General features: G+C 42.2%; 1 protein-coding gene across 1 annotated transcript in view; it reads right to left on the minus strand.

Moving 5' to 3' along the window:
• Positions 1-17,559, minus strand: part of lingo3a (leucine rich repeat and Ig domain containing 3a) — a 34,824-nt gene extending 17,265 nt beyond the window's left edge. Inside the window, exon 1 of the mRNA XM_084354292.1 lies at positions 16,961-17,559. The gene's annotated coding sequence lies outside the window, so the exon portion shown is untranslated. The remainder of the gene's footprint in view (positions 1-16,960) is intronic.
• Positions 17,560-20,787: the final 3,228 nt, after the last annotated feature.

A 20,787-nucleotide genomic window follows, 5' to 3' on the forward strand; every position in this document is an offset into this window, starting at 1 on the left:
CAGCGCGAGTCTGCGAGGGAGCATGGGGAGCGGTGTGCAAATTGAAAGTTATCCGGAGGCCTGCACGGCGGTGCTGCTGGATTCACATCTATTCATAATTCATCGCTCGACAGCAGCGAGGTGGAGAAAGTTCTGTCCGTGTAATAAACCAGGAAGAGACATCTCTGAAAAGCACTGATGGAATTGGGCAGATCATCCTCCCTACTGCTGAAGGTCCCAGGTGAGAGCGGCACTTGTTATAAGCAGCGAGACATATGGAGCAGATAGCTGGGAGTCAGCATATTTCACATCATATTAGCCCCTACAGCTGTCCATCCGCAATGCTCAAGAGGAGACCAGCTGACTGAGCCACTGTCGGTCTAACATGAACCGTCAAAAGCCTAATTAGAGAGTGTCCAAGCATAGCTAGCAAAGGCTTTTATAGCTCACACATCGTTTTTTCTCCAACTGGAGCCATTTAAACTCTCAGCCGCATGACCACCAGAGAGTCGAACTGCTCAGTCCCCTAGTGAGTGCACTCACCAAACCAAATGGAAAACACAGGGATAACTACTGAAGCTTGAACTTGAAATAAAGTATTTTTGGGCGCAGTGGAACCGAGCTGTGAACACAACATATCAGCATTTAAAGTGGTGTTCAAACTTGTTGGCAAACTGTTGCCCGTTTACAAATCCAGCATATATGGAGCAACACTATCATGCATTTTGAATTGTGTATCCGGCCATCTGATGGATGGTCTCTTTAGCTGCTAAAAACTGTTCACGAACTAGTTGCAAACTTTATCAGCCTTGCTGGTGATGCAATTTTCCCACCAAAGTAAAAGCTTGTGGCAACACTGATACACTTTTTACAACAATACAAGATGCAAACTATCTGTACAGTGCTGTATTCATTTACTGCATTTAACTGGCAGGTTAGTCACAGGAAATGCAATGTTTTTTGTGAGTTTAGCACTGCTATTGTTTATCAAAATGCATCTTCAGAGCAAAAACAATGGTAATTTTTCTGCATTTTTTGCCAGCGGATCAGTTGTAAATATAGCAGGGAGAAGTTTTATTCAGTTTGTTGGAGTCTTTGAACAAGAAGGAGCTGTTTTGATGAGGAACACCTCCAACTTCTCAGTGACGTAACCAACTCCTTTTTCGCTCATTGCCAGCAAACGATTCAGAGGGATCCGCTGCAGCACCAGCAGACTACATTTAACCCAATTAATCCACCACAAAAGATTGATTTGTTTTTACTGCTAATTATTCAATCATCCATTTAGATAATCTTTTTGTGAATAGTGCATCTAATACACAAGAAATGTGTCTTTGGTTGTAGCTGCATCTGTGAAAAGTTCAGAGAAACAAATCAATTCAATCGCCATATTTCAAACCGGATCTGAAGCGTGAACATAACCAAAGCTGAAAATGTAAGTCGCTCATGGGACACAGAATGCCTCTAGCAGGTTGATGCTGACAGTTTTGGAGTACAGCTACAGTCATTCAAGACGACTGATGATGACAGACAAGACAGCTCAAAGACCACACTCACTAAGCTCGACTCAACTGAAATAGACAACGTCATGAGGCTCCTAAAAGTTAAAACAAGTTCACGAAAGAAGACAAAACTTCAGATACAAAAAAGCGGACACATTTAAAGGGAATCTGCAAAGGCTTTTTCACCTTCAAAGCACATGTTCACAAGTACAGAAGCTCACTGAAATGACTGCGCTGAAACACGCACAGCTTGTCTACTGACAACACATACTGTAAACTGTGGAGGTGACTTTGGTTGTCAGGGGTGTTGGCTGGCCCTGCAACAAAGTGGCACCGGAGCGACCTGAAGAGGGGGAGGAAACAGTGAAACTGAAGCTGGTGGACGCGGAGGACACTGCCCAGTGGATGAGACGAGATGAGACAGGGTATACCAGCACTCAGGCCAGAGGGGGTTAAAATTCGAAGTCACTGCACCAAGCCAATAAATACTCAAGCACACAACCCCACTGTAAAACCACAAATTGATGTATTACACCTTTTTATTTTATTTTACTGTTTCCTTGTCTCCAGTCCTTATGCTAAGCTAACTGGTTGCTGACGTTAGCTTCATATTTATCAAACAGACATGAGGGTAATTTCTGTGAGGTGTGGATGTTATAAAAATGTAATGAATTCTTATAGGGATCAATTAAAAAAGGTCCAACGTGTATTACATATTGAATCTTAAAATGAGGTGTTATTGCATCATTTAAGTTGATATATCGTGGGGAAAAAAATGTCTTTCTGTGGACATTTCATTTGGGAAGAGCTTCTATTTTAGGGTTACAGTCACGTACAATTTTAATTAAATAAGCGTTTGGTTTAAGTAAGACAGCTGGCTCTACCTGTCAGTCATGCACAACGTCCATATTTACTTTTAAAGTAAATCTATTTAATTGTTTTCAGTTAATTCAGTTAGAACATCCACCTCCTCATGAAAATCAGTCTCATCATCATCGCACTGTCTGCAAAAATGTCCCAAAATGTCGAAACCTTTCCTTTAAGATCCAAGTCACAGCGAGGTAGACACTTCACTTTGGCTAAAGACAGCCTGGTAGAAAAAATAATGACACAATACGTTTCCTGCAACAGGTGCCTCATCAGCTCCCTTCAGATATGCTAATCACATTTTGTGTCACTTAGTAAAGACGCTGAAGTAGCACAATGTGAAATACGGCATTAAAGCCCGTCATGAGCGTACATTTGAAATTTGAAGCTGGCTTTTTCTGTCCCTCTCTGCTGTAACATGATGCTGGCTGACATTTCTGACCTCTCCTTCACCCCTCTCTTCTTCATCTGTCTTCACTGACTCTGAACTGCACAGGCTGATCATTTTCACTGGAGAGCAAAGAATCATGCTGCTGCGTTGTTATCGTGTATCGTGTCATTTCATGTAGTTAGTCGCATTAAATCTCTTCACGTCTGAGAAGTTCTGAAAGGGTTTTCACCATCCGATCTCTCGGCTGCTTAAAACGTAAATCTGCTTTAAAATGAGGGTTCACAACCTCAAGGCTGTTTTACACATGTAAACCCTCTGTTAATGGGAGCAGAGATCAATATTCATGGAAATCTGTACCAAGAATTTCACACCTCAAGACCAGGTTACATTTCAGTTGAGATGTGATGGATGTGATGCGAATGAACAACGTTGACTGGCTTTGTGTTGAATTTTATGTAGCTTGGCATCTATCTGCTGGACTGTCTCTTGCCTCATCTACAATAGCATTGCAGTGGGATATCATTGTGTTTTGTAAAAAGAGTGTGTATGTTTTTGTGTATGTGTTGTTTTCAGAATTGTTGTCCTTTATGAAATGTTTTCTAGAAATGCATTGTGTTTTGACATTCACGGCCACTGTATTTCTTATAGTACACATATAGTACAGAATATTGTGGAAAATCATTGTATCATCCGAATTTGAATTGCAAGAAGCAAAAACAAAAATGTTGTTTTGAATATTTTTTCACCTCTCGTTAAAGTATGGAAAGCCCCAGGTGAAAGAATTTGTCAGTGTCGCTTCTTCAAAGACAATTTACACCTGACAAAAAGCTTCAAACTCACTCACATATTACCATTTTGAAGAGTTGGACCTCTCTTGGCTTTCTTCTCATTTCTATGATGAGTACAAACAATATAATCAGAGTTTGAAAAACAAAACACAGACTGCCAAAATGTCTCGAGTATATCGAGATCCCTCACAGCTTTGCTCCGACTCTGTTTCCTGAAACGCGGACAAACATTGGATTAGACTCAGATCTCATGACATGACACAAGCAATCTTGCAGCAAAAAAAACAATTTCAAAATAAAATAGGCCACATCTGCGATCAAAGTCTTGTGATTCTGAATCAAGGTGATAACAGCAATATCCACAAGTGTCCCTGACCAATACCGATCCCTGCCTGACACACACGCAGCCAGCACCGTGGCTGGCCTGGGATTACAGCATAATGACATCCTGATGAAATGTACTGGGCCATCCAGCTCTGTCTATGTAATGGTCTGTTGTCCATATTTCAGCTGAGCCTGTTTGTATGGCCTACTTCACTGTCCCACCCTCTAATCCTGTGCCTTTGGGAACTGCCACACTGCCCGGTCCACTTCCCATCTCTCCTCCACTCAGCTTTAATCTCGCCGCATCCAAGACAGCGAGCTCTGAATTGGGGACGGCCGACTGTCGAAAACAGCCTCGGCTAAAAATGTGACCGCATTTGTAAGAAGCAAAGCAGTGGGACAAACGGAAACACTGAAGTGGAATCTCTCTTATTTTCTACACAACTTACAGCCTTCACATCAATGAAAGGAGTAGTAAAATAGTCTAATCTTGCTCTGTGTCTGCATGCTCATGTGCATGTTTTCCTTCCCGCCGCTCTGAGCCTAATAATGTGAGAATAGCGAGGTCTGGGATTCAGGCGTAATTATCCAAGAGTGTTAATTACAGGAAGAATTCTGAGGCAATTAGAAGATCTCAAGCAACAACGCTGGCACTGAATCTGCTCGCACGGCACGCCGACACAGAAACAGTCTCACGGCATACCACAGCAGCTAATTGTTGATTAATCTTCAATCATCAATATCACGCTCGATGCTGTGCGTTCATAGAAATGACTGTTAGGAAACCTGTGGAGATAATCATTCATTTGTTAAATCGTTAACGTGCTCGTTCTCCCTCATTTTCCTTTTTGCGCTGCTTAAATAATGAGGCATGTTTGTTCAGAGCTATGAGCAGAAACAGGAGAAGTAGTAGCTCTCGTATCTGTGCCATGTCTTCTGAGAGATTAGCTAATGAAACAATGAGCTCGTTGTTAAAAGAAGTCAAGTGCTTGAAAGGAGGAAGTAGTGGCAGGGACGAGGAGCCACGCACGAAGGTGCCGGCCAGTAAAAATACAAAAAGGAGTCGACAAAATAAGCTAAATTACCAAAAGGAAGAAAATGGAAATGCCTTCAAGCACTTATCAGACGCACAAAAAAAGTTATAAATAGAAGCAAAAGAAGAATGACAGATGAAAACAGAAAGCAGAGATGTGAGATGGCTTAGGGAAGGTGATGAGGGATTATACTTTTTGACAGAGCCATGGAAGGAAGAGAGCCTTAGAAATGGATTTGTCGAATCTGAGGCACTTCAGAGGAACATAGACTGTAACCGTGTGTGTGTGTGTGTGTGTGTCCTTGGATGGGTGGTTGACAGCCACACTCTTTTATCTTTCTGGCGTAAATCTCAACTCGAGAGAGATTCATTCAACGAATGTGCTGCCGCTGTCCACGCAACAACTTTGACTAATAGGAGCGCCTAATAAGCTGACTGTAAAAAAAATAATAATAAAAAAATCACACGTATTCGCACATAAATTGTCCTAAGTGCAAAAAAAACTGACACACATACGCGGTCTCGGCCGCGGTCTCGGCGGCTTAGAGAAGGCTCCAGGGAGCTAAAAGTGAACCTTGGCGAGTGACACAGGTTGTCAGCGTCTGTGAGGAGGGCTTAGTGAGAGAAAACAGTGGGAAGGTGGAGGAAGGAGGAGCCGGAGCAGATTGAGGATGAAGAGAGGGAGGAGATGGTGACTCAGCTGCTCTCCCTAATGGCCTACAGGAGGAAGAGAGGGATGAAGAGGCACATGCTCCCTCTGCTCTTCACAGAGAGTCTCTGAATTTAAGGAGAAACCCCTGAAGAATGGAGATGAGCAATAAGTGTCCTTGAAGGGGATCACCACACCATCTGACCGACCAAGTCTGAGGCGGAGCACAACATCGTGGCCTGCGAAGGGGCCTCTTTAACGTCTCTAGGTACAGCCACGGGCGCAGAGTAATTGGGCCCCTGCCTGCACTTTATACATAGATCTGTTCTGACATCACACAGGAACTCAGCATCGGATGTAGTGGGATGAAACAGCATGCTGGATGGAGTCAGAAACACACACTGCGCCGCACCAGAAAAAGAAAAAAAAAGCCTCGTCCATGCAAACAGACGCAACCACAGCTACATCCTGGCGCACAAATTATTCACAGGCTCTTTTGAAACTGTTTACTCTGACACGCAGGCGCTGCCTTCCCCACGCCGAGACAGTCGAGAGATCCACTGAAAGTGGTTCTGATGAGACGCTTCAACGTGAGACAAAAGCCAGAGGCAGCAGGAGGTAAAAAGAAGTCTTTGAAAGAAAGCTACGGGTGTACACTATACGGGACAGAGGCAAAGGAAAGCTGGCAGGGTTGCCTTTGAAAGCCGTGTGGCGGTTCTGACAGCGTGCTGTAATACAGGCCGACTGTCGTTGCAGATCGAGCCGATCACTGATTCTGTGATCAATGTTTCTCGAAGAAAAAGAATCAAAAAAGATGAATAATTCATCCCTAACCAGTGACAGGCTTGTGAAGACGACTGGAGCCTCACGCAACGCTGTCTCAACGCCTCTTTACTGGCTCCCATGATAAATTCATAGCGTTCCCCTGATGTCCAGAAGCAGATTGTCCTCTTTACCTCAAAGTGTGGCAACCAGCACAAATCAGGAAGTACACCTGTCAAACAGAGGGGATATGACAAGAGGGCAGTAAATAGACCCAGACGTGTTTATGTACATATGCGTGCCCACAATGGCACGCAGTGATATTCATAGACACGTAGATCCACAGATTGTGATCTATACTGACAGACACAACCCTGTATTTTCAGTCACAGCATGCAACCCGCCTCCACATATAAAAATGGGCCGAGAACAAAGAATATTCCAGCTACTTTACGAGCGGAGTATAGCCTCTATAATGCCCCAAACAACAGAATGGAAACTCGCCACAGACGCGAGTCAGTTCAAAGTAAAAATCCTCAGCAGACTACGTTTGATCAAACACTTCTGACAGGCAAACCCAATCTGTATGTTCCCAAACACACAGAGAGAGCGAGAGAGAGGAAGACGAGAGGAAGAAGGCGAGGGAGGAAGAGGAACCACAGTCTGTTGAACACAATCTCATCACACCCATCTGTCATGCTTACATATGGACTCGTACAGCTGCAGAGTTATTAGTTCAAATGATGCAAAAACAAAAGCAGGAGAGAGGATTTTTCTTAAAGGCTTTGATATCGTTTTTCAAGCTGGGAAAAGGCTTTTGCCTAAAAAAAATATGTTGCGCACTCTCTGGGGCTGCATGAAAAGACTGCTTCTCAAACGCTTACATGCACAAACACATCAAAAAATTTCAGTCGGGCAATCTAAAACCAAACTTGCACCATTAGATTTCCTTAATCGGCACCTTTTCAAACTGGACTGGTTCTATCAACGTGGACACTCTGAAATTAAAATCATTACCAACATCATCTTTAATTTTCATCAACTGCCAACTTCATTTTGTTTTTTTTTTTACACATTATACAAAGGGAAATACCCAGAGTGGAATCATATCCGTTTCTCGTCAAACTAAAAAGGTCAAGGAAAATAGCATCCCAGCTCAAATTAACATCTCAATAATGAAGTAATGTGTTACACGTTTTGTCAGCAGGCAGATGGTCTTAACACCTTCAAGCTACAGGCTCAAAAGGCACTAATGAACACAGTCATTATAACAGGACAGGACTGACCTCGGTGGACCTGCGTATCATTAGCGAGTATATTAGGGGGGAAAGAATGTCATCCCTCTGGTGATCAAAATCTGAAATGATTATGCAAATTATCTCCAGCATGCATTTAGCTTGTAGCAGTTAGCTAGTCGTGGTTAAGCAGCCTCGTGTAAGCCCATCAGCTGTTGTTGAACAGAATGGAGGAAACAAGTAGCGCAACAGTCGGCCGAACATGTGTGACTAATACGAGAAATCATCCCGCACAGAACACACCGGACAAGTGCAATTATTTTTACACTTTGGCTGTTTTTATGTCTTGAACAAACAAAGATGATCTGCATCAGTTAGTGAGCTGTAGAGCTGCTGTCAGGCAGATTTTTTATATTGTTGGAAAGAGGAAGGCAAGCTGTTTCCCTGCTTCTAGTCCTTCTGCTAAGCTAAGATAACCTGCTGCTGGCTGTAGCTTAAAGTTCCCCAGTTAGTGGCTACTTTAGCAACAAGTAAAGCTATCTGTCAATCCGAAAAACACCGTTAATCACCAAGTGTTCAGGCAGAGCAGCCGGAGGACATCAACGGGAAAACCACAGAATATGTAAATATGATCCAGTCTCACACGACTCAGTGAATTAAGTTATTAAGTTGCATCTTTAGTAAATAGTGGTTATGAAAGCATCATAAAAATTAGAGAAAGCATTTAATTGGAGGATGAGTCACCAGCATTTTTTGCTATTGTCAGATACTAGTGTATAGGTGACAATCAGACATAATGTAATAATAAAAAACGTCTAACATCTATTTTTATTTCATAGGAACTTAAATATTTACCATGCAGACACGAGTGATACTAAAAGTTCCCATCTAATTCCAGAAAGCGAACAAATGGGCCTGTTATCTGGTTAATGGTGAAGTATTGCTTTAAATAGCAAAGATCGCTGACTTGGAACGACACCTGGACAGGGTCTAAATCCCAGCGCTGCCCTCCTGTTTCATCACGCCTCTTTTCTTCCGTGAAGCAAACAAGCGGCCGAGCAAACATCCAAGCTTTGCAAAGCGGACAGAGATGCAGCACATGAAGCGACAAACACGGAGGGTAGATCAAGCGAAGACAAACTGAGAGAACAGCCTGACTGAGCAGTTCTCAGTTCTACTGATCTCCACTTCAGGAAAATGATGCGATCAACTGATTATCTGTTTTATGCTCAGTGGCTGAGTGAAACATAAAAGTCGGCTTTGGTTCTGACGGTGTGATCCACAGAGCGGAGACAGGGGAGCGTTTGGGGTTACGGACTGATATGAAGATGCAAAAAGGCATGAATGTTTAATCTTCATTTATACCGACGGCTCACTGGGACATTTAAAATAGGTCCGCGAGGTTCAAAGACCAATTTCTTAATGAGAGTAGAGGAAAAGCGGGCGAAGCAGACAACACTTGAGAGAGCTCCGTAAACAAAAACACGGACGTAGATCTCGTGAGGACAACTAATCACATTAATCTCGATCTAAATGCATCATCATCGCCCCGCACACGGCCGACTGGCTGCTTCAGAGCTCAGCTGAGTGGAACACGCTGTTAACCGTTGTGGACGACGGGACTCATTTGAAGAATGATTAATTAATCCAGTGCTTAATACCCTTGCACAGAGTTAAGTGCATCTGACCACACCCACACGTAAAGTTCTCATTAGAGTCGGAGTCATTAGTAGGTTCAGGACTGAGGGGACATTATGACAGAAAAATGCGTCAAGCACTTACGAATCAATTAGGAGAGGCTGGTATTGTTTTGAGTGTGTGTGTGCGTGCGTGTGTGTGTGTGCAGTTACAGGCACCAAACTTAATTAGGTATTTTAATCAAATCACAAAACGTTCCTTTTTCCAAAGGCCACAAAGGAGTGTGACGTTTCAGGGCTGAGGCGAAGAGAAAAAAAAGCGAATGTGTCTGTTGTAAGCACACACTGCATGTCATACGTTCATCTAATCTTTCTTTTTTTTATATATATATAATTACATAATTAAAGAGAGCTGATTAAAGAGCTATCTCGTATGCAGGGCTCATGGCGAGATGGTATGAAAGATGTGTGTAACACGAGTCGACCCACAGGACGCAGCTGGTTCCTTGACGGCGGTTCGAAGTACAGAATGCAGAGTCTGCCCGGCTCAGCTGCTGCAAATGTGGTTAATAACAGAGCTGGAAGGACTGATAGGATTTCAAGCATGAAGTAATAATATCTCTGGAATCTATCACTTGACTATAGGAAGCAAACAAGTTACTGAACGTTTATCTGAATTTACACTTTTATCCACAACTTCCATCGAAGCACTTTGGTTTTTAAAATATTTCCCCGGAGAAGGAGACAAACTGCTATCAAACAACCAGGTGCCCTTTAGTGCTCGGTGATTATACTGTTCAAAGTACTGAAGACAGGAAAGGTCACGTCTAATTTAATCATAGTGTATGGATTTTGCTGATGCAGCTGCAAGTCTTTGACTGAAGACAGTCGGTTTGTTATTTCAATGCGTTAGTGGAGATAACGCTGGATGCTGCAGGGATCACCTAAGCGGAAGATAGATGTGCTGCATGTAACAGATACACTGCGGTGCAAATGCCCTTTCCTCTCGTTATCTGCCTCCTCTAGCTTCCAGTTCAATAGGTGATCACTGAGAGCGATGCCACTGCATGAATACCGTCTGTATCTTAAGCTGAGAGTAGTGGTGACATGGCAGGAAAGTTCCCGGGAGATTTACTGAGTTTGTTAAGTCTGCTGAGTCATGAACTTGGCGTATTTTAGTGTTTTTTGAGGACATATATTTGAACAATCAACATCAGGCTGAAACTGATCATTTTCAGGATGATTCATCCCTTTTCTAAACTTATTATTTCCTGTAAATTACGATAGATAATGACAGAGTCCCAAATGATGTATTAAGAATGATACATAATACATGACTGTTATTGTAACCTAGATATACAGCCCGAAACATTTTTGGGGTTGATGCTGATAGGGAGGGAGTGACAGTTAGGGAGTGACAAATTCTGATATCGATATATACCATGGGCCGATATTCACACATTTTTTGCAATGATCCCTCAAACACAGTTTTACAGTGAACTTCATTGTCTAATATGGCATCAGTGGCAACATATCAGTCTGGCTCTGCCTGGTTACCAAACATTACATCTTTGGTTTAGTTTAAGTTAGCCTTACTTATTTATTATTAGTGTGATTGAAATGTATAACACAATGTGATTAATAATTATCATAGTAAAAAAAAATTATTTTGGACTGCGGCAGGAATAAATTTTTACTATTATTACATAATTATTTATTTCACTGTCATTTAAATCAATTTAAGTATTAAAGCTGCTGCAAGAAATAAATTTTCTGGTATCCCTGCCCACTTTATCCAATCAGGACAGAGATCTCCATATAGAGGTGCTCCTGTCTGCTGGGGTAACCCACAGAGAGCAGGATATGGTCCGCCACCGGCAATGGCAGAACAGGGAAAGCTACTAATTCCAGCGCTCCTGGTGACGGCTTATGCTACCGAACAGGCCAAGCAATGAAAAACATCTGAAGAAAACAAAGAGGCAAAGAGAGCTGCCTCAAAAAAAAGGAAGGAGTCGTGCAAGTGTAGCGACGAGGGAGGGGACTGCTAACTGCAAAACGGTCAGGAAGTAAGCTATAAACGCTTACAGCAGCTTTAATTATTGTTATTTATGTGCAATATTTAAGTTACTTCTTCATGTCCCTTTGTCTCTGAGTAACTTTAGTTCCTCTTCTGTGTTGTACGGGGAACAGTTGTGAGTGTAAAAATAGCCAAGTAGCATGTGCAACAGCAGAGTTGTGTGTCTGACGTGAACCCTCAGAGGGAGAAGACGGGCATTCTGTCTTGCTGTGTTTGTGTTGATTGAAGTAGATTATTCATGAGAAACTGTAGCCCACTTCAGTCGAAATCAGTCAATCAACTACTGGTGTTGGCACTAACAATGCTGTGCAGTGTTGGCCTCCTGTTTAGATCGTGTCTAACACTGATAAGGATGGTACCTCCTCACAAGAGCGCAGACAGGAGCCTCAAACTCCATTTTCTCCCGCAATCTCAGTCATGATGGTCGATCCATACTGGGCAGGATTGTTTTATGGCTGGCCAGTCGCAGCACTTCGAGCTGCCAGTAGCAATAGAAATACATAAAATGAAATGAGCCGTAGAGAGCGACAAGTATATAAACTCCTCAAATACCCCGCACTTCATCCCATAACACAACTGGGCGTGGGAGACATTTTGCTCTCTGTTAGACTCAAGCACGCATGGCTTCCAATATCAGCACTCACACCCAAAGGTTTTGATTGAAGGTGTTGATCTTTCAAATGAACATAAACAGGGGAAGCACAGGGCAAACAAAATGCCTCTGAACTGCTCTTAAGTGTGGAAGCACTGCCTACCCACACTCATGAGATATCTTGGCTTGCCTTTTAGTACTTATGTAACACTACGGCCATCTCATCACACATTCTTTCATCCAGAGACCTCGAAAAACATAAAATATGCAGCATCCAAAAAGCAAAAACTGTTTATCTCACCCCTCCGCTTCCTCTCTGTATCTCATCTGTGCCGTGGCTCCAGTCCTCCTGAGCCGGTCCAGTAAAGTCACACAGGGCCTATCATCGACTTAAATGGGCCAATTTTGTTGAGGGGGTGACTTCTACAAACACTGAGAAAGAATGAACTGGGAAAAGCTTTCAGAAATGGAAGAAATGGATTAGAAAAGCCTCTGAAAGCCATCCTGGTGCCTGTGCCGGATGATACTGTAGCACTGTGGCAGTGTGTGCACTCAGTCTTACAATGTATTAATGTATGAAAGCTAATATAATTCTGAATTATGGACAAAAACATTTTCTAAGAGAGCGCTCGCATAAATTGCATCATCTTCAAAAAGCAAAAAAACATATTCAGTGAAGATATATTGTCTCCTCGACATCAGAGCACTTTCATTCTGCTGTACTCAGTTGATGGATCGCTTTGGCTTTGATCCTGTTGGTTTTTTTAAAAAAAAACATAACAAAAGCCCTGTAGTTACTCGCGGCTCCATTAGAGCCCTCTAAATAAATGACACTACGGTGACAAACTGCAGTGCGCAGCGCTTCATGGCTGCACTGCCTTACTAATTTGTCAAGAGCCTCAGCCTAATTTTCACAGGTCAATGGCACGATTTGAATAATAACTCTTATATTAAGCCCTGGAAAAACATACTTGAGGATAATTTCACTAAGTATTACTAAATTACTTTTTACAGATTGAGGTCCTTTTTCTCAAAGGCAGTGATTGCGAATGAGAGGTACTTGTACCACACGGTCTACTTCTGCAGTTGCCAGGGGGTTAAGATTGTGAAAACCAGTGCTGTAAGGTAACGAGGTCAGCCGGCCTCTGTCGTCTCCACAAATGTCAAATGAAGCAATCATGTTTGTAAATAAATGGCTTGTAAGGCCCAGATGCTCTGTAAGCCCTGCATTAAGGATACAACCCAATCTGAACATCTGTAATGGCATTACAGGGTCGACTACTGCAGTGCCCCGGGATTAAGATTGTGGAGTTGCTCAGATTATTGGATTAAACAAAAAATTATGATGAGATTAAAAATGTATATATCCCCGTTAGCTATAACATGTTGTCATGTTCTGACGTACGAGGACGTGAAAACTAGGCTAGTTAGCAAGCGGCCAGAGAAACAGTTCCCTCAAAGTAATGGGGTTGAAATAACTAAAAGGACTACTAAACTAATGGATAGTTATCTTAAAGTAACAAATGATGGCTGATAGCTTAGAATAATGGATTAATGGTTGAAATACTTAGCTAAACATAACAGATAGGCTAAATTGAAATAGGCTAATTGGCTAAAAGTCATTGATAAATGGTTCAAACAGCTAAAAGTAGCCTAATGGATAAATGGTTGAAATAGTTAGCTGAAATTGGCTTAAACAAACAAATAATGGCTGTTCGCTTAGAGTAATGGTTGAAATACTTAGCTAAACGCAATGAATGGTTTAAATAGGCTAGCTGGCTCAAAGTAGGCCTACTTGATACAGGCTAATGGTTGAAATAGCTGAAATTGTGAGCTAAAATCAATTAATTAATGGTTGAAATAGTTAGCTAAACATAATGGACAGGCTAAAGTCAAATAGGCTAGTTGGCTCAAAGTGATTGATAAATGGTTCAAATAGCTAAAAGTAGCCTAATGAATACATGGTTGAAATAGTTAGCTTAAAGTAATGGATTAATGATTGAAACAGTTAGCTGCTATGGTTAGCTAGAGACCTGGTTGAAATAGTTGAACATGATGGTTAAATGGTTGAAATAGCTGAAATTGTTAGCGAAAAACAACGGATAGATTGTTGAAATAACTAGAAGACACCGAATCGATAAATAGTTGAATATCAGATGAAAGTAACAAATTAATGCGTTGATAGTAATCGAAGGTTAAAATAGCTACAGTTACTGGGGAAAAGTGGTAAACGCTGACAACTGAATCAGAAAATGTTGAGCCTGCTGTGTCGATGAGGAGTTCATCCTACAGGCCGGTGTCGCTTCGTCTGACAAAAAAAAGAGGGAAAACCACCGCTCTGAGGTAACGAGGTCAGCCAGCCTCCATCGTCACCACATCAAATGAAGCAATCATGTTTGTAAATAAATAACTTGTAAGGCCCAGATGCTCTCTAAGCTCTGCATTAAGGTTACAGCCCAATCTGAACATCTATAATGGCATTACAGTAGTCAGTGAGTGGGAGGACGGCCAGTACAAGCGGGCCGATGATCGTTCCAGCTGGACATCTTTACGGCGACAGCTGACATCAGCGTGCCTGCAGGTATCAGACAGCCACTCACAGGGGCACTCTCTCCCTTTTCCTCCCGCACTCCTCCTCCACCACTTCATACCTTCCTTCCTCTCCTCCGTCCTCGCTCCGCACCGTCCTCTCCGTAAGAAGCGGCGATGCCCTCATCTCGACGACAGCGGATGCATCTCTTGCTTTACTGCCCTCATAAATACTCCAGAGTTGAAAACAATGAGGCCGAGCATTGGCAGAGTTAAGCTGAGGTAATGTCACTATTGAGCACGGCTGACAGCTTTATGTGCAACAGAAAGCATCAAAATGAGAAGGTAAGTGTAGGCGTAGTAATGGACAAGACTAACAGGCCTGATTCAACAATGCACTCTGAGGACCACATAGACCTGTCAGCAGACATTTCATTACTGACACATAAATCTGCCAAACGGGGAGGCTAAGTGGCACCTCGGGAACCATTAAGTGCTGTTGTATAATTGCGTTCACTTCAGTGCTGGTTTTATCTTGATTTTTAGACCTTAACAGCTGCTGTGCTCTCAGCGAGCAGGTATGAATCCATGAGACAACGACGGCGCATGGTGTGAGATAATGAATATACAATCCCTTGCTTAAAACAGATCTGAGGATGACGAGCACATGTATCAGGGCTGCACGATAGGACAAAAATCTACACTGTTGGCGATGTTAGCTCTTCACTCCTTCCTCAGCCACCGTGCTAAATTAAATTCACGGTAGCTAACGGCTAGCTGGGGCTTCATCCGATTGGCCACATGGTGTGAATGCACGGTCCATGTATCCAGGGCTCCATCTGATAGGTCTAGTGTTCGCAGCATGGCTCCAGACTAACTTTTTTTACGCTGATTTTTCATTTAGGTGAACAAACACGTCATTTAATTTACTTAACACATTATAAAAATGGTTGTATAAATGTTTTTCTTCATTTAAAATGACAGTTCACTCAACAAGAAAGTGTGAGAATCAAGAACAAGCTTCACAGGCTGCTTGTTTTTTATCAGACCTGCTTCATTTCAGGCGCACCGGTGCGACCAATGAAAATGTTAAGTTGCCACATGTCCGACCAAAACGGTGACACCCTGGAGCCGGGAGCAAATACAAAAATAAAAATGTATTCGTAGCATTACAAGCATTCTTTTGCGACGTGTTCATCACTAAATTTCCTACCTTGTCGGACGAAAGCGCTATCCAATTTGCTTTTCATTAACTCATCATCTCACAACACCAATAAACAATTTCAGATTCAGTTGCTTAGGGGCACTTAAACGGGACAAAAGGAGTTGGGGATTGAATGACCAGCCCTGAAATTAATGGACGACCTGCTCCTCCTCCTGAACAACATCTAGATCCATCGAGGTCCCTGTGAGATGCATAAACCCACTTTTTGTGTAGGACATGAGGTTTTAATTACAGAAATGTGCCGTCTGTGAAAAAGTAAAAGATGCATAATTCACCAGGTATGTCGAACTCTGCATTGTTGAGATGGGTGTAACACTGAACATCCAGCAGTGACGCTGGTACACATCTGTAAGGGTGTGAGTGCCCCATGAACGAGTATCGTAACGTCCCCAGTTTGAGTCCTAACAGGTACCTCTGTTGCATGTTGCTCCCGATTACTCTCTACCCTCATTTCCCGTCATCTCTCCTGTTAACTTTCTAATAAATGCACAGAATGCCCTAAAAAATACTGAAAAGAAACACCCATCGCTGCTGTGGACATGAGAAAAAGCACATCAAGTGTAAAACCACAGAGATAAATTATAATTTGCCTCAGTTACATGTTTTTGTAGGTAATGTGTGCAAAAAAACACTCTCGGGAGAGACGGACGAGGAACGAGATTACAGCAAAACTGTATTCAGACCTTACTTATTTGTAGACCTGCACTATGAACTGAACAGAGCCACAGTAAAAGGCAGGGAACCGAGCCGGGAGAGGGCTGAGCAAACACAGGCAGAGGCTCAGATGTGTCACACCGACGACAGGCACCGAGCATCTCACGCTGAGATGACTGCAGGGATCGATCAAAGGCTGCCTTCCCCTTCCTACCCCACGTTTAGATCATTAAAACCTAATTGAGAAGTGGTGACTACAGACAAACACACACATACAGAGAGAGAGGGAGAGGGAGAGAGTGGCGGTGCTTGCATGGATACACAAGCACACCATCTCAAGGATGACAATAGAAAAAGCACAGCCAGCGTGAGAAATAATGAGTCCCGGTGTCCGTCTGAGTTAGAGAGCGAATCGATCAGCCGGGACTGCACCACCACAACAGTGTGAGAAGAGGCTGAGGGGGATAGACTAGTGTCACCGTGATCACAGGTCATCTGACAGAGAGCGGACTGGATGAGAGGCAGAGGAGGGAGAAGGAACACACAACTAAAGGTTAACCCCAATGTGCACGAGCTGCCTTTGTAGGGTCACAGCGAGGTGTGTAAAAGTGTCAGGCAAGCAGATCCAATGGACCACCGGATGAGTGTGTGTGTGTGTGTGTGTGTGTGTGTGTGTGTGTGTGTGTGTGTGTGCGTGCGATGGGAAGTTGGCTCACCCAGGACTTGAACTTGCACAGTGCTCCTTCCACATCTGCGAGGAAGGTGCTCTGATCACTGGTGGCCGTCTGCTCTCGCCTGGCTCTGTGCAGAATAATGTTGCTCTCCAGCCAATGAGCTTCCTCCTCTTCCTCCTCTTCTTCTTCTTCTTCTTCCTCCTCCAGCAGCAGCAGGAGCAGCAGGAGCGGCAGCAGCAGCAGCAACAGCAGCAGGAGCTGAACTGGACTGCATTCACTCACCTCTCCTCCTCCTCCTCCTCCTCCTCTCTGCCTCTTCCCGTGCTGCTGAATTATCTTCCGCCTCCTGAGTGAAGTCCCAGGCTCTCCGCTCGCCTCCTGTTCTCCTTCGCGCTAAGGAGCTCCTCTTCCCAGCGGGCTCCCGGCTTTGTGTCTCGGAGAAGCGGTGAGGGCTGCCACCGGCGGCGGCAGGCAGCTCCAACTGATGGTGCTCTCGTTATTGGATTGCATGTGTATGAGTGTCCAGGCATTTGTGTGCGTGCGTGTCTGTGTGTGTGTGTGTGTGTGTGTGTGTGTGGGATGTGGAGCGTGGTGTGTGTCAGCGTGTGTGTGTTTTTGAAAGAGGACCCGGCTGCTGCTCATTGGGGCTCATCTGCACTGTTGCCTCTCTCTCTCTCTCTCTCTCTCTCTCTCTCTCTCTCGTGCACGGGCTGTTTTGTGCTGCATTCACGTCCTGTGGGGAAAACTGCAAGTCGACTTCTCTGCTTTAAAGAAATTCAGCTTTCAGCAGGCGGTGGAGAGAGACTCGCACCCCTCTGCAGGGACACACTGTATGGAAAAAAATCCACAAAATGAATAAATAAGACACACTAAAATATATATATATACGCACAGATATGTAAATGTACCAAACAATTCAGCAATGATTTATACAATCATTATTATAAAATCGTCGTTTCACCATTTTTATTTTAGTTTCTCTCCATTTATTTGAACTAGAATTTGATTTTCAAACAGCTTTTTTTATATTTTTCATTTTGATTCAGTTGCTAGCAGCGGTTTGGCAATCCCTGTTGATTTTAGCCCGCTAACTCCTGTTCAATCATTTATGAAATTACTCCTCAATTGGTGGTTTGTTTATTTAAACCGTCTTGTATTGGTTTTGGCCACCTGTGGGGAGCACAACAAGCAATAAACACAAGACTTGCATATTGATGATGTGGTTAGCAAGCTGTTGCTTATCCTAACAGCGCGGAGCAACAGCATGTCAAGTTGTGTCTCGAGTTCAATATATATTTTAGTTTTAGCTCTACAATGGTTTCAATGAACTCCTGGGGACATTATCAGGTGATTTTGGCTGGTTATATGGTTGAGATAGCCGAATTAATAGTTCTTAAAGTGTTAGCTAAATGGTTGATAAGCTAGTTAGCTAAAAAATGATAAATGTGTGATAATTAGCTTAGAGTTGCCTAATGGATAAATGGTTCATAGCTACCGGAAATTAATTGATAAATGGTTGATAGCTTAAAGTAATAGATAGGCTAAATGGTTGATAAGCTAGTTAGCTATAAGTAAAGTATACATGGTTGATATTTAGCTAATGGATAGGTTAACAGCTATCTTTAAAGTAATGAATAAATGGTCAAATGGTTGATAGTTAGCTGAATAATGCGCCTACATGGATGTTTGATAGCCTCTTTAATAGTCATGAATAAATGATTGCAATACTGAGCTGAAATAATTAGCTAAAAGTAGGCTAATTGATACATGGTTGATAGTAAGCTTAAATAAATAAATAAATGATTGATAGTTGACTTAAAGTATTGGATAAATGGTTGATAAGCTTAAATTAGCCGAGTGGATGAAGTCTCATTTAGCTACTTGTTAGCAACTGCTGTTTTAGGACACATAAGCCATTCATAATTAAATTGTGGGACATTTAATGATGTATTTGATGTCATAGAATAAAACGTGTACATATCTTAAGCCTGTGGTTACCACAGACCTTATTTCAGGCATTTGAGACAAATGTATCTATAGATAAATAGCTTAAAGTACTGTTAAACAACTGTTACAACAGTTAGCTAAAAGTAGCCTACTAGATAACAGTAGTAATACAAATGCAAACTTGAACCCACCTAAACACAATGTGATTGTAGAAAAAAGTAACAAGCTGTGTCAGCAGACAGACAATCTCTGGCTGTTTCACTCACCATCTTCCTCCACCAGCTAGTCTCTCACATTGTCTACCTGCTGTTTGGTTTTAGAGCATTTTGCTCTGAAAACAGTTGCCTGCTGTGGTGAGAGTGAGCCAAAATAGTAAACTGTGGGCAGTAAAACAAAAATTGTATTGTATTTATTAATACAATTATTCATTCATTCATTTTTTGGATTTGGGCTTATTCGCAGCTTTACTTGGAGGCTAATGTGAACATGTTTCCTCTGATTGTACGGATAGCTGAACGTGCGTGTGGCATATGTGCAGGTAATAGACATGGCAAAGAAGGACATCAGTAGCAGCTCCAGGGCTCTGATACTGTGTGTGTGCTCACTGACTTTGTCCTATCAGAATGTTTGAAAAATGAAAACGACAGACATTTATACATCTTGCACACCAATAGGCTGATAATCTCTAAAATGGCAGGTGTGCAGTATAACCATCCAAAATGCCAGTGATGATATACATCCAAATGTAACAGATGTCTTTTATTACTGTCGTTTGATCTAGCGAACATTTTATAGAATTTCTTTCCATGAATTTAAGATTTCTAGTCCTTGAACTTACTACAAAGTGGGTGAAATGAAACATGTCTGAAAGGCTTTACCAAACAACAAGGTCACCGAGGTCTATTTTTTCAGAGGCATGATAAAAGTCATGAAATGAATGCCTAAAAGGAACTTTACCTTGGTGCTGCAAACATATTTTACACCAAGATTTCAGACTCGCTCATCTGTTCGCTGTCATGTGTCACTTGTAGGTACATGCCATTAATCTCCGGACATCATCTGACGAATGGCTCCCGTGCAGTCTTGCGAAGGTAAACAGGAGCCATCCGTCATGATGCCAGCTCACTAATATTAATTCAGTCCATCCAATGGTAGACTGATAGACTTTGAACAAAAGTTGAAATGCTGTTGAAGTGCTGCCCACTGTACCCAGGATAGGATTAACATGATGTCCTTGTGCTGTTCAACACAAACAAAAACTGACCTGATCCAACTCAAAGTATTCACCTCAGAGATATGTTCATTTCTAATTACAGTGGAACCAATCAGCTTAATTTAACAACAAACACCTGGTATTATTATAGTGTAATAATATAGTATTTTTCTGTACTAATACATTAATGTTTAACACACATTTGAAACAGACTCCTGTAAATCAAATCCAAAACAATGCAAACTCAAACACAAAGATGAAGTGAAGAAGGTGTATACATTGTGTTAAATAGTAGTTATACTTTAGCAGGAGAGATTAATGAAGAGTCACAAATGATTAGTCGTGATTACATTTCAATGGCGTCTGTAGTAGGGATGCAACAATATTCAATATTTTATCGAACCGTTCAATACGCCCTGTTAGGTTCAATACACAAAGGCAAACAATACAGTACTATACAATACAATAACGTTTGCTGTTTAACTTGATTGGATACTGCATATGTTTTTTATGGAAGGCAATTAAGATAAGTGTTAAATTTTTATAATAAGGTTTGTGGTTTGACTATATCTGCTTTTAATTATTTTTACATGCAATATTGCCTCTGCTAGTGTGAGTAGTTTTATATTAAGATATCGAAACCGTTGCATCCCTTGTCTGTAGTGTGAATTTCCCTTCACTTAAAAAAACGATTGGTTGATAAATTATC

This window comes from Pagrus pagrus (assembly GCF_965226575.1).
Source record: "Pagrus pagrus genome assembly, chromosome: 6".
Lineage (NCBI taxonomy): Eukaryota > Metazoa > Chordata > Actinopteri > Spariformes > Sparidae > Pagrus > Pagrus pagrus.